Consider the following 15,953-nt stretch of genomic DNA (forward strand, 5'->3'; position numbering starts at 1 on the left):
TCTTAAGCTCTCATTTAGGGAATAAGTGTCCCAAAACACTCTGAAATCCAAAACGAACCTTCCCCACAACTTACAATAGTAGAAACAAACATGGGGAATGTAGTTATTAGGGGATCATGGCATTAATTCTAAAAACGATCGGCCGGGTCGTTACAGATTCACTCTTATTGCCTATTTGACTCTTACTTGACTTAACTAAAGATTCTTACCTCCCCTATTGTCATGCTATCTTTTCATAACTGCCTATCTTTATCATAAATTATTATTTATCTCATCCTATAATTGTTTAGTCTTAATTGAGGTTGCGATTATCTTTCCGCCGCTTATCCTTAATTGAATTATTGAATAACCTTTGTAATTGTTCAACCTTCAAAGGAGTTAGATATCCTAGATTTCTGTTGACATAGCATTATTTTGAATTATTTGACTCGTGTTAGCTTCCTTGTTGAATTTTATACTGTGGAATCGTTGCTACATTTTAAATTTTCCCTTGTTAAGCTATTGTGTTGACGCCGAGCAATCATTACTGTGGTTTTTCCTTATGAACGGGTTCCACTATTTCTTTGTGATTTACTATTCTTGAGTTGATTTACTTGCCGTACTTTGTAACATTGGCATTTTTGTTGTTTTACTTGTTGTGGTGAGGCACGAGGTTTCTTACGTATTATAGTTGTTATCTCTGTTGGTTGCACTACATATTTACTTTGGCACTATGGAACGGTGTTCCGGGAGATCCCCCTGTTCTGCATATTTTCTTTGGGACTACGGAATGGTATTCCAGGAGATCGCCCTACATATTTACTTTGGGACTACGGAACTGTATTACGGGAGACCCCCCTGAAAACATTCTACGTGCTGTCTGTTCTTTTCCTTATGCTTACTAAATGGTATGAACTATGTTAGGACACTTGCACAAGCATATACATAGCTAAGCACCCTTATCGGATAAAAGGTTTTTCTTGATATTGTTGGGTATAGATGCACACCATTGTTTACTTCCCTTCTATGTCAGAATGAATCTATTTGGCACGTGTGTCGGCAGTGCAGTTATGAGGTGCGATGAGGGCACAAGATGCAAAATGTTAGGGTTTCAGGTATTGGGACCCATGAGTTATAATTTATCCAAGGTTTGATACTTCGTGAAGGTTGTTGACTAAAATCAAATGTGAAAGCTGTCGTAGTTGTTGAGTTATTATTTGTCCTTGTTGTATCCGTGGTTTCGAATTTAGGTTGTGTTTCTGCTCACTCTTCGGTGTCATTATTATGGTATTCTGATGATACTTGTCATTTTCCCTCTTTTACTGTAATTATTGTATTTTTAGTCATATTGCGTAGTTTTCATGTAGAAATTATGCATTGTTGTTCCTATACTTATACTTGTTCAAGTTATTAGACGAGTAGGTGTCTTGACTGTTCCTCGTCACTGCTCCACCGAGGTTAGTCTTGATACTTGCTAGGCACTGCCGTGGTGTGCTTATTCTACACTTCTATACATTTTTGTATTGATCCAGATATTGGATCGCAAGTAGCTATACGGACCGCTGCTATGGAGACTCAAGGTAAACTTGTTGCTACGTTCGCAGGCTTCAGAGTCACTTTCTTATTGTTTATTTACACTGTTCACTCTTATTTCGAGACAGTGGTATTTTAGAGGTTTCTAGCAAACTTTGTATAGCTTATGACTTGTACTATTGATTTTGGGAAATTGTAAGATTCTTTTTCTAAAGATTTCTATATCGAGATTATTAGATTTTCTTTATTATTGTTGTTATTCAGTAAATGTTAGGACTACCTAGTCAGTAAGACTAGGTGACATCATGATTCCCAACGAAGGGAAAATAGGATCGTGACACCCAAAACACTGTTCCGTAGTCCCAAAGTAAATATGCAGTATAGGGAGATCTCCCGGAATACCGTTCGGTAGTCCCAAAGTAAATAAGCAGCTCAACCAAACAGAGATAACAGTTACAGCAAGAAACAACAATTTAGATTAAGTCCAAGTCAACGAAAAACAGGGAAATTTCACTAAAACATGTTGCACAGTGTTCAGATAGACAGTTAAGGTGGTTAAGAAATTAAGGCACGTACGCATGCTTTCCTAAACTAAACAGGATAGTTACATATACTAGTGTTACTGAATTAAAGGAAAACATATATTTGCTTCATGAAATCGAGTTTTTTCAATAATAGCCCGTGTACGCACTCCTCACCTAACGTACATGGCGCTCACATATCAAACAATACAAAATCCTAAGGGGAGTTCCCCCATACAAGGTTAGGAAAACCACTTACTTTGAACTCAAGGTCAGTTAAAGCTCAATCACAGCTTTGCCTTTCAAACACGCCTCCGAACGAACAATATCTAGAAAACTACCAACCAAACATTTCAAAATAAGCCTTAGGAATCACCCACGATAATAAAGGACTCAATTTAGGTCATTATTGAAAAAGACAACAAAAGTCAACACTCGGACCCTGTTGGTCCAAACCCGAAATACGGACCAAAACCCGATTACCCATTCACCCACGAGCCCAGATATCCAATTGGTTTTGGAATCCATCCTCAATTTGAGGTCTAAATCCCTAAATTTCGAAATCCCTAATTTCTACCAAAAATCCCCAATTCTACCATAAATACCTTAGAGTCTAGGTTGAAATCTTGTTAAATAAAGTGAAAGATAGAAAGAAACTAGTTAAGATTCACTTACCTATGATTTGGGGGGAAAAAGTCTTTGGAAAATCGCCTCTTGTGTTCTAGGTTTTGAAAATTTGAAGAATGAATGAAAAATCCCGTCCAAAAATTATTTTGATCAGTTGTAGGTGTCGCATTTGCAACATGGGTTCTCAAATGCGAGCCCCACAAATGCGAAGAAACTATCGCAAATGCAAAGGTCTCCCTAGTCCTTCTTTCATCGCAAATGCAAAGAAAGTCTAGCAATTGCGAGCCTGACCTTCCACAATTGCGAACAATAGATCGCAATTGCGGTCCCTGCCATTCCCAGACTCCATTCGCAAATGCGAAGGAAAGTTCGCAATTGCGAACACTGCTGGACCAACTTCTCCTGGCAAACGAGAGAATTAGCTCTCAAATGCGGACCTCTCAGAGGTTGCAATTGTGATGCCTGATCTCTCAAATACAAGATCAGAGGCCTGCAACCTATTCAGTTACACCAGCAAATTTTCCAAGTTTAAATCACTCTGTAGCATATACAAAACTCACCCGAGCCCTCGGGGTTCCAAACCAAACATGCACACAAGTCTTAAAATATCATACGAACTTGCTCGCAGATCAAATCGCCAAAATAACACCGAGAATCATGAACTTAGCACCAAATCAAATGAAATTCTCAAAAACACTTTGAAAATTCTATTTTCTTTACCGGACGGCCGAATCATGTCAAACCAATTCCTTTTTTCATCAAATTTCACAGAGTAGTCTCAAATATTATATTGAACTTGTACTGGGCTCTGGAACTGAAATAAAACCCGGTACCAACAAGATCAAAAACTAAGAATTTTCTTAAAACCATTAAATTTTCAGGCTCTTAATTTTCAACAAAAATTCATAACTCGAGCTAGGGACCTCCGATTCAGATTCCGAGCATATGCCTAGGTCACATATTTTGATACGGACCCACTGAGACTGTCAAAACATGATTCCGATCATTTTATATAAAAAATTCTTATTTTTATCAACTTTCAACATAAGAGCTTTCCGAAAACATGCCCCGACTGCATACGCAAACCGATGAGGGATAAAATGAGGCTTTTTAGGCATCGGAACACAGAATTTGGTTTTAATTCATAAGATGACCTATCGTGTCATCATATTCTCCACTCCTAAAATAATTGTTCGTCCTCGAACAGACATGGAAAAGTACATGGGCTAGTAAAAAGTGGGGATATCTACTCCGCATGTCCCACTCGGACTCCCATGTTGCCTCATCGGCTGGCTGACCCCGCCATTGAACCTTTTTAGATGCAATGTTCTTTAACCTCAGCTTTTGAACATGCCTATCCAAAATAGCCACAGGCTCCTCAACATAAGATATATCCTTGTCCAACTGGACTGAACTAGAATCCAATACGTGAGATGGATCACCGTGATACTTCCGGAGCATAGAAACATGGAATACCGGATGAACTCCTGCTAGACTAGGAGGAAACCCCCAACACGCCACAACACCTCAAAGGGACCAATAAACCTCAGGCTCAACTTACCCGTCTTTCCGAATATCATAACGCCCTTCATAGGCGAAACCTGAAGCAAAACCCGATATCCAACCATAAATGAAACATCGCGAACCTTCCAGTCCGCATAACTCTTCTATCTGTACTTGGATGTGCAAAGTCTATCCTCAATCACCTTGACCTTCTCCAAGGCATCCTGAACCAAGTCCGTGCCCAATAATATACCTCGCCCAGCTCAAACTAACCCACTGGGGACCGGCACAGCCTACCATACAGAGCCTCATATAGTGTTATCTGAATGTTGGACTAATAATTGTTGTCGTAGGCAAACTCCGCAAGTGGAAAGAACTAATCCCAAGAACCTCCAAACTCCATCACACATGCACAAAGCATATCATCAAGAATCTGAATAGTATGCTCAGACTGCCCGTCCGTTTGAGTGCGAAATATTATGCTCAACTCCACCCGAGTACCCAACTCATGTTGTATGGCTCTCCAGAACTATGATGTAAACTGCGTGCCCCGATCAGAGATGATAGATACCGGCACACCATGAAGTCTTACAATCTCTCAGAAATTCGAGCCTGCTGCTCGGATGAATAGGTAGTCATCACAGGAAGGAAATGAGTTGACTTGGTCAGTCCATCCATAATAACCAAAACTACATCAAACTTCCGCCGAGTATGTGGGAGTCCAACAAGGAAATCCATAGTGATCTGCTCTCATTTCCACTCCGGAATCACTAACTTCTGAAGCAACCCACCTGGTCGTTAATGCTCATACTTCACTTGTTGGCAATTTAGACACCGAGCAACATACTCCACTATGTCCTTCTTCATCCTACGCCACCAATAATGTTGCCTCAAATCCTGATACATCCTCACGGCACCCGAATGAATAGAGTACCACGAGCTGTAAACGTCTTGAAGAATCAACTCATGCAAACTATCAACATTAGGCATACATAGCCTACCCTACATCTTTAATGCACCATCATCACCAATAGTGACCTCCTTAGCATCACCGTGCTGGACCGTGTCCTTCTAGACAAGCAGATGGGGGTCATCATACTGACTCTCCCTGATACAATCATAAAAAAAGGACCGAGAGACCACACAAGCCAATACTCGACTAGGCTCAAAAATATCCAATCTGACAAACTGGCGTGCTAAGGCCTGAACATCCAACGCCAAGAGCCTCTCTGATGCTGGTAGATAAGCTAAACTCCCCAAACTCTATGTCCGGTGGCTCAAATCATCGGCCACCACATTGGCCTTTCCTTGGTGGTATAAAATGGTGATATCATAATCTTTGAACAGATGTTGCAAACTCCGTTGATCAGTGTAGATCTCACAAGGGACACCGTACAAATAGTTCCTCCAAATCTTCAAGGAATGAATAATAGAAGCTAACTCAAAGTCGTGGACATGATAGTTCTTTTCATGCACCTTCAGCCGACTGGACACATAGTCAATCACCCTATGGTCATGCATCAACACCGCGTCGAGGCCAACTCGCAACACATCACAATAAATTGTATAAAACCCCGAACCTGACAGCAATACCAATACTGGAGTTGTAGTCAAAACTATCTTGAGCTTCTGAAAGCTCTCCTAACACTCTTTCGTCCACCTGAATAGAGCACCCTTTTGTGTCAGCCTGGTCATAGGTGCTGCAATAGATGAGAATCCCTCCACAAATCGACAATAATAGCCCACCAAACCAAGAAAACTCCGGATCTCTATAGCTGAGGATGGTCTGGTCTAACTCTGTACTGCTTCCACCTTCTTCGTATCCACTTTGATTCCTTCACTCGACACTAAGTGACCCAAAAATGCCACGGAATCTAACCAGAACTCACATTTTGAGAACTTTGCATATAACTTCTTCTCTCTCAAGATCTGAAGCACAGTCCTCAACTGCTTCTCATGATCTTCCCAACTCTGGAAGTATACCAGAATGTAGTCAATAAAGACAATGACAAATGTATCAAGATAAGGCTGAAATACACTGTGCATCAAATGCATAAATGTTGTTGGGGCGTTGATCATCCCAAATGACATAACAAGGAACTCGTAATGACTATACAAAGTCCTGAAAGCATTCTTCGGGATATTTGGCTCCCGAATCTTCAACTAATAATAAACTGAACGCAAGTCAATCTTGGAAAACACTCGGGCACCCTGTAACTGATCAAATAGGTCATCAATACGAGGCAAAAGATATCGGTTCTTCACTGTAACTTTGTTTAACTGGCGATAATCAATGCATATACACATAGAACCATCCTTTTTCTTCACAAACAAGACACGAGCACCCCAAGGTGACACACTGGGCCGAATGAAGCCCCTATCAAGCAATTCCGTAACTGTTCCTTCAACTTCTTCAACCCAGGAGGGGCTATACGATAAGGAGGAATAGAGATAGGCTGAGTGCCCGGCAACAAATCAATACCAAAATCAATATCTCTATCGGGCGGCTTGCCCGAAAGATCAGCTGGAAACACATCAGGATAATCCTTCACTACTGGGACTGAATCAACTCTAGGGGTATCAATACTAACATCTCTCACATATGCTAGATACGTGTCACACCCCTTCTCAACCATTCGTTGAGCTTTAAGAAGTGACATAGCTCTACTCCACTCTAATAGCGGTAAACCTGGCATAATCAACATCGCGGTTTTGGCATGACAATCAAGAATAGCATAATTGGGGGACAACCAGTCTATGCCCAAGATAACATCAAAATCTACCATGCTGAGCAATAACAAATTGGCTCTGGTCTTAAAACCAGTAAGAGTAACAAAACACGACCAATAAATATTGTCCACAATAAGAGAATCTCCCATAGGAGTATACACATAAATAAGGGAACTAAAAGAATCCCTAGATATGGCCAACTGCGGGGCAAAATAAGAGGACACATAGGAATAAGTGGATCTTAGATCGTATAGGACCGATGCATCTTTCTGACAGATTGGAACAATACCTGTAATGACAGGATCAGAAGCAATGGCCTCTATATGAACAGGAAGGGCACAGTATCTGGTATGGCCTCCCCTCTAGAGCGGCCTCTACCTCCCCTACCTCCACCTTTAGCGGCTTGAGCAGGTGGAGTGATAGCTGGAGTTGTAATCATAGCCTGGGAACCCTGTAGAGCACGCTGCGGCTGAGAAGTCTGTGGAGGTGCACCCCTCCTATGTTTGGGGCAATCCCTCACCATATGGCGAGTGTCGCCACACTCAAAATAAGCTCTAGGAGGACGTGGCGGTTGTGGATGACTCAGACCAAGTCTGCTAGACTTACCACTTAAAGCACCACATGCGGGAGGACACTAGATACTGGAAGTGCATAATAAGGCTCCTGAGGTCTAGGAGGAGCTGGAATACCACTGGTTGCTGGAAGAGCTAAATGAACGGGGCGGCCCACATAACCCTCACCATGACGAACTGTAGCTGAGGCACGAGCACCAGAATAATGGCCCGACTCTCGAGACCTCTTGGCCTCTCTCTCTCCTTCTTATCCCGAGCAAGCATGCCCTCCACTCTCCTAGTAATACTCACCACCTACTGATATGCAATATCCATTTCTAACTCCCAGGCCAAGCTAGTCCTAATGCTAGGAATGAGCCCCTCAATAAACTAGCAAACCCTCTCTCCCACTGTAGAAATAAAGGCCCGACATGTCTAGCTAAGTCACTAAAATAGACGGCATACTTTGAGACCATCATAGTACCCTAGTGCTACCACTCAAACTCCGTGCACCATGCGTACCTGAGGCTCTAAGGGACATACTCTCTCAAAAACATGTCTGAGAACTGAGTCCATGTAAAGAAATCTGCCTCAGCTGGATTGTCTAACTCTTACGTATGCCACTACTAATAAGATGCTCATTGAAGCTAAAAGGTAGTGAAAGAAACCCAACTCGACTCTGCTATGCCCATAGTGCGGAAGATACAATGCATTTCTCTAGAAATCCCTGAGCATCCTCTAATGCTATACCACTAAATGTAGGAGGGTCATACTTCTTGTACCTCTTAAGCCTCCGTTACTCCTCCTCTGAATCTGTTGCCCTACCCTCAGGCTAAACTAGGGCTACAGACGGTACCGATATAAACTATGGGATCTGATCAACTTGAACTCGCTACTCTAGAGTGCGGGTGGCGGGAGTCTGTGCTCCTCCCCTGGCCTGAGATATGGCTGTAGCAAAGGGAATCAACCCTGCCTGAGCTAGAGTGTTGTACATGCTCATGAACTGTGCAAGGGTCTCCTGAAGAGCTGGAGTAGTAGTGGTAGGCGTATCAGGTGCTCGTGCTCCGGCTGGAGCTACTAGGGGCTCATATGTAGCAACTCGCTGGGGTGCTCTGGCTGCACCATGCGCGCATCCTCGGCCTCTACTCGGGGCCCGGCGTCGGGCGGCTCCAGTAGGGGGTGTAGGGGCCTTTTCATATCCGGTAGCACGTGTCCTCACCATCTGTAAGAGAATAGAAGATAAATGTTTAGAATTTCAAAGTCAGTAATCTCGCACGACGAGGAATCAAATAAAGTGGAAATTTTTATAACAGTTCCATAGCCTCTCAAAGATAAATACAGACGTCTTTGTACTGATCCATGAGACTCTATTAAACCAGATTGTGACTCACAACTCCTATGAACCTAGAGCTCTGATACCAACTTGTCACGACCCAAGTTTCCCCCTCGGTGATCTGTCATGACGGCACCTAGTCTCTATAACTAGGTAAGCCTAATGTTGCAGAGATGAATTAAAAACATAAAAGATAACAACTAACGATTATAGTTAATAAGCAAAAACGATGCCACTTGGCATATACAATAATCACTTTTCCCAAAACCCAGAATGTCGCAATGTCACAAGCTTCTAAGAAATCCTAATTGTTCTATACATCATTCCTACGGAAAAGAAGAAAATGAACATAGGGGATAGAAGGGGACTCCGAGGTCTATGGACGCGGCAGATGTACCTTGAAGTCTCTTGAAGCAGCAACCACACAACTAGACTCGAGGCTTATAGCTCTTACCTAGATCTGCACACGGAAAACATGTGCAGGAAAGAGCATGAGTACAACACAACAGTACCAAGTAAGTGCCAAGCCTAACCTCGGTTGAGTAGTTACGAGATTAGGTCATGGCCCTATTGGTATAAATATAATGAAATAAGACAGAAAGAATATTACAGTAAAATAAATACGGAAATCTAACAGGAATAGAAATCAATGGAAACCAACAGCTCAGAACACAGTAATAGCAATAGAGGGATCTCCCGGGATACCATCCAGTAGTCCCAAACGTAAATGTGTAGGCGGATCTCCCGGAATACCATTCCGTAGTCCCAAAGTAAATATGCAGTGCTGGGGGATTTTCCGGAATACCGTGCTGTGGTTCCAAAGTAAATAAACAGTGTAGGGAGATCTCCCAGAATACAATTCCGTAGTCCCAAAGTAAATATGCAGCTCAACCAAACAGAGATAACTATTATAACAAGAAACCATAATTTAGACTAAGTCCGAGTCAAATAAGAATAGAAAATTTCATTAAAACATGTTGCACAGTGTTCAAATAGACAGTTTAGGTAGTTAGGGTAGTTAAGGCATGTAAGCATGCTTTCCAAAACTAAATCGGATAGTAACATATACTAGTGTTACTCAATCAAAGGAAAACAAATATTTACTTAATGAAAACGGAGTTTTTCAACAATATCCCATATACGCACTCGTCACCTCACGTACACGATTCTCACATATCAAACAATACCAAATCCTAAGGGGTGTTCCCCCACACAAGGTTAGGCAAGCCACTTACCTTGAACTCAAGGCCACTCAAAGATCAATCACAGCTTTGCCTTTCAAACACGCCTACGAACCAACAATATCTAGAAAATTACCAATCAAACGTTTCAAAATAAGCCTTAGGAATCACCCACGATAACAAAGTACTCAATTTAGGCCATTATTGAAAAAGTTAATAAAAGTCAACACTCGGGCCCGCTTTGTCCAAACCCGAAATTCGGACCAAAATCCGATTACCCATTCACCCCCAAGTCCGTATATACAAATCATTTAGGAATTCGATCTCAATTTGAGGTCTAAATCCCCAAATTTTTAAATCCCTATTTCTATGCAAAAATGCCCCATTCCACCATGAATACCTTAGATTCTAGGTTCAGATCTTATAAAATGAAGTGAAAGATTGAAAGAAACTAGTTAAGAATTACTTACCTATGATTTGGGAAAGAAGAAGTCTTTGCAAAATCACCTATTGTGTTCTAGATTTTGAAAATTTGAAGAATGAATGAAAAATCCCGTCAAAAAGTCATTTTGATCAGTTTCATGTGTCGCATTTGTGACTTGGGGTATGCAAATGCAATCCCCGCAAATGCGAAGAACCTATCGTAAATGCAAAGGTCTCCCCAGTCCTGCTTTCATCACAAATGTGAAGAACGTCTCACAATTGCAAGCCTGACCTTCCGCAATTACGACCAATAGACCGCAATTGCGATCCCTGCCATTCCCAAACTCCCTTCGCAAATGCGAAGGAAAGTTCACAATTGCGAACACTGATGACCCAACTTCCCTTGGAAAATGTGAGAATTAGGTCGCAGATGCGGACCCCTCAGAGGTAGCAATTGCGATGCCTGGTCTCGCATAGAGGCCTGCAACCTGTTCAGTTACACCAGCAAATTTTTCCATGTTCAAATCACTCTATAGCCTATCCGAAACTCACCCGAGCCCTCGGGGCTCCAAACCAAATATACACACAAGTCTCAAAATATCATACTAACTTGCTCACTCAATCAAATTGCCAAAATAACACCTAGAATCACGAATTTAGCACCAAATCAAATGAAATTCACAAAAACACTTTGAAATTTCTATTTTCTCAACGGGACGTCGGAATAACGTCAAACCAATTCCGTTTTCATCAAATTTCACAAACAATTCTTAAGTATTATATTGAACTTGTACTGGGCTCCAGAACAAAAATACGTACCTGATACCAACAAGATCAAACATTAAGAATTTTCTTAAAACCATTAAATTTTCAGACTCTTAATTTTTAACAAAAATTCATAACTCGAGCTAGGGATATCTGATTCCGATTCCGGGCATGCATCTAGGTCCCATATTTTGATACGGAGCCACCAGGACTGTCAAAATACAAATCTGGGTTCGTTTACCAAAAATGTTGATCGATGTAAACTAAATCGAGGAGGGATAAAATATGATTTTTAAGGCCTCGGAACACGGAATTTGGTTTTAATTTATAATATGACCTATGGGGTCATCACACATATCATGCTGTAATATGTCTTGTTTGAGCACATTGTTTTTAAAAAAAATTCTTACTACCACTGTCATGACCCCAAATACCCTGGTTGTGATGGCGCCTATCAAACTACTAGGCCAGCCCAAAAATAACAAGAACAATACAGAGATCATTTATAAATTCACCTTTTTAAACAGATTAAGTCTCAAAGCTTTCAATTTTTAAAATATTAAAGACATGCGCAGAATAAGTACGAAAATACATCAACACAACCCGAATCTGGTGTCACTAGTCATGAGCCACTAAATACACTTAACATTGTCTGCTCATGCAAAACAAGTCTAAAATATAAAGTACTAGAATATGAAGGAGAAAGGCAGGGCTGCGACAGCTATGCAGCTACCTTGCGATCTCTGGATAAGACTCTCAGAGTGCTGGAAGCTCTTATCTGATGCTCGGGCACCTGGATCTGCATACAAGTTGCAGGAAGTAACGTGAGTACATTAACTCAGTAAGTAACTAAAGTAAATAAAGTCTGAGTACAGTGACGAGCATTTAAAATCATATGCATACTTATCAAGAAATCTCAACAGAAATATCAAGTCAAAATTTGCATTTTAATAGACAATTATCTCGTAAAACTCCAGTTTCAATTAAAAATCTTTTAAAAACATTTATTTCAACATTTTTCAACAGAGGCTCAGTATAAAAGAAGAGTGGAAGCAGAAAATATGTCATAAACAATCTCCTCGGGCCAGATAACACTCATAAGTATAGCCTCTCGGGCAAGCTTCTCAGTCACTCGTGACTCAGCTCTCGTCAATCAGTACTTATACTTAGCAGTCCCACTGAATAGATATCTTATAATAATAATAACCGCTGTGGCGTACAGCCCGATCCATATAATTATCACTACGGCGTGCAGCCCGATCCTTATTATATATATATAATATCGCTGCGGCGTGCAGCCCAATCCATAATGTATATATATAAGTATCGCTGCGACGTGCAGCCCGATCCATAATATATATATATATATATATATATAATCCTCACCATTAGGTCCTCAACCTCTCTCAGTCATTAACCCCACAGCCACTCGGGCATATCAATGAAATAGATTCCATATAACAATGAAATAGATTCCATATATCAGGGAAACTCAGCCCAAACAGTTTCCATATATTAAGAAGTACAGTGATGAAACCGGATTCAATAATAAATAGGTAAAACATGATTGAGGATATGCTTTCAAATCAAAACAGGGTGAGGAAAGTAGTAAAATACACCTAAGGGTCTAAATAGTTCGGCACAAAGGCCCCAAACATGGCATTCTGCCCAAATTAACAAACCAATTTCTAAAATACATGGATATCATATACAATATATCAAAATATGCAACTATACTGTCGCCTCGGGACGGACCAAGTCACAATCCCTATGGGTGCACGCCTACACGCCCGTCACCGAACATGTGCGTCACCTCATTTATTAAAGCAGTACAAAATTCTGGGGTTTCATACCCTCGGGTCTAAATTTACAATTGTTACTTACCTCAGAATGGATGAAATCCTGCTCCACAATGCCCTTGCCTCTCGACTCAGCCTCAACTTGCATTGAATCTATCCAAAAGCAGAATCATAACATCAATAACGTAGCCCATGCGAAAAAAAAGCAAATTACATCAAGAATCCCTAAATTGGTCAAACCTGACTCTCGGTCCTACTTCTCAAAATTTTATAAAAATCATATCAATGGAATCCTTATCCTCCCACGAGTCCACATATACCAAGAACATCAAAATCGGACCTCAAATGATCCCTCAAATCCCCAATTTTACTTCTCCAATTTCAAACCCTAACTTCCAAAATTTTCACCTCAAATCCCATAACTTTCATGCTTAAACAATTGAAAATCAACATAGAATCGATTTTTAGGTTCAAAAACGATACCTTTAAGTGTTTCCCTTCAAATCCCTCTTCAATCTCTCTCAAAAAGCTTCAAGGCCGAGCAAAATTGGTGAGAAAAAACCTAAAAATCGCGAAGGAAAGAATTTATACGTTCTACCCAGGGGTTCTGCATCTGCGGTCCAATACTGCACCTATGACCCGCACCTGCGACAACATGTTTGCTTTTGCAGATTTTCACTTAAACTCCTCGTCCGCACCTGCGATCAAGCCATCGCATCTGCGGGCTTACAGGTGCGACCTAACTTCCGCATCTGCGATGCATGCCCAACAAACTGGCCTTCTCTCATGCAATCAATAATGTTGCTTCTGCTTCTCGCACATGCGGTCCCCAATCTGTAGGTGCAGTTATGACAGAAACTCAGCAGCTTGAACTACAAATTCTAACTTCCAAACTTCCCGATAACCATCCGAAATCATCCCGATGCCCCCGAGACCTCAACCAAAAGTACAAACAAGTCCTATACTACTACTCAAACTTGTACCAATCTTCGGAACACTCAAAACAACATCGAATCATCAAAACACCCTCGGATTCAAGCCTAAGGATTCCAAAACATCCGAATTTCGTATTTGATCAGAAAGTCTATCAAACCTCGTCGGAATAACCTGAAATTTTGCACACACATCACAAAATGACACTACGAACCTACTTTAATTTCAGGAATTCCATTCCGACCCCGATATCAAAATTTCCACCGCCGACCGGAAAATGCCAAATTTCCAATTTCGCCAATTCAAGCCTAAATCTACCACGGACCTCCAAAATACATTCCGATCAAGCTCCTAATTCCTAAATCACCTAACGAAGATATTCAAACCATAAAAACCAAGTTCCAATATCATTTTCACACAAGTCAACTTCTGATTGACTTTTTCAACTAAATGGCCAACTTAAGAGACTAAGTGTCTCATAACACTCCAAATGTACTCCAAACCCGAACCAATCGACATGATATGATGAAATGAAGCTAAACAACACATAAAGAAGCGAAAATGGGAGAAACAGAGCGGCAACTCATGAAATGACCAGCCGGGTCGTTACAACCACTTTATTATTACCTCAAAGTCGAATAAGTCTTATTTTTCTATCATTTTACCACAAAAAAAACTCTATTTAATCTTTGATTATAGTTCTTGCATTAATCATTACTTAATATTGTTATATTTATATGTGATATTTTGTTAGTTTAAAAATTGACTTAATAACTTTCTTATCATCCTTTTGATAATTATATGTAACGACCCGACTGGTCATTTTGAGTATTTGCACTTCGGTTGGTAGTTTACGGGTGTGAGTAGCTCCATATGATGTATTTTGACTTATGTGAATCGTCCGCTTTGGTTTTGAGGTTATTCAGAACTGATTTGGAAGAATAATTCTCAAACTAGGGAGCTTTAAATTTGAAAGAGTTGACCGAGTTTGATTTTTTAGTATTTGACCTCGGATTGGAATTTTGATGGTTCCGCTAGCTTCGTTAGATGATTTTGAATTTAGGAGCATGTACGGATTGTGATTTAGAGGTCCGTATTTAAATTTGGCTCGAAATGGCGAAAGTTGGATTTTTTTAAAAGTTTGACCGAGAGTGGACTTTTGATATCAGGGTCGGATTTCAATTCTGGATGTTGGGAAGCCCTAATGTCAAATGCAACTTGTGTGCAAACTATAAGGGAAAACAAACGTGATTTGATAGGTTTCGGCATCTGTTGTGGAAGTTTCAAGTTTCAAGTTCATTGATTTTTGGATTAAGGTGTGATTCGTCGCTTTGTTGTTGTTATGTTTGTTTTGAGGTCTCGAGTAAGTCCGTGTTATGTTATGAAACTTGTTGGTATGTTTGTATATGGTCCTGAGGGGTTCAGGTGAGTTTCAAAAAGGGTTTGGGTTGTGTTGCGCTCATCTTTTTATGTTTCGACATTGTTTTTTAAAGCATAAATGGTACTACATTGAGAAAATAAGCTTCAATTTCTATTTTTATTGAATAATTAGATCCGTATCATAATTACGGAGCCATAGCAAAAAGAATCGTCGAATTTGGACATCATATCAGGAGTTTATGGTCATTTTACTAAGAATTAGATTGCCATATTTTTTCAGATTAATTACGAAATTGCCACTGACTTCGTATTTAAAAATCTGCACTATTTCCAAATATTGAAGCTAACATATCTCCTTCAATATAAGGTCAAATGGAGTGACTCAAGAGCCTAACATGACTAAAATTTCACAAGATATCCATTGGAAACATAAAAAATGAGTTTTGAGATTATTTGACACTAAAAACGATGTAGAATAGTTTTGAGCCTAACATGACTAATATGTTGTTTATTTAACATATTTTGAGTTGAGAAACTCAAAATTGGGCAATTTTGAGGCGATTTTCACCATATAAATTGGGGTAAGTGTTGTTTACTAGATTTTGATTATATTCCATGAATCTATCTTCTATTTTATCTTTTGGTTGATGAATTATAAAGAGAAAATTTGGGATTTTGGCCCAAAATTTCATAAT

Source organism: Nicotiana tabacum, chromosome 10 (assembly GCF_000715075.1).
Source record: "Nicotiana tabacum cultivar K326 chromosome 10, ASM71507v2, whole genome shotgun sequence".
Classification (NCBI taxonomy): domain Eukaryota; kingdom Viridiplantae; phylum Streptophyta; class Magnoliopsida; order Solanales; family Solanaceae; genus Nicotiana; species Nicotiana tabacum.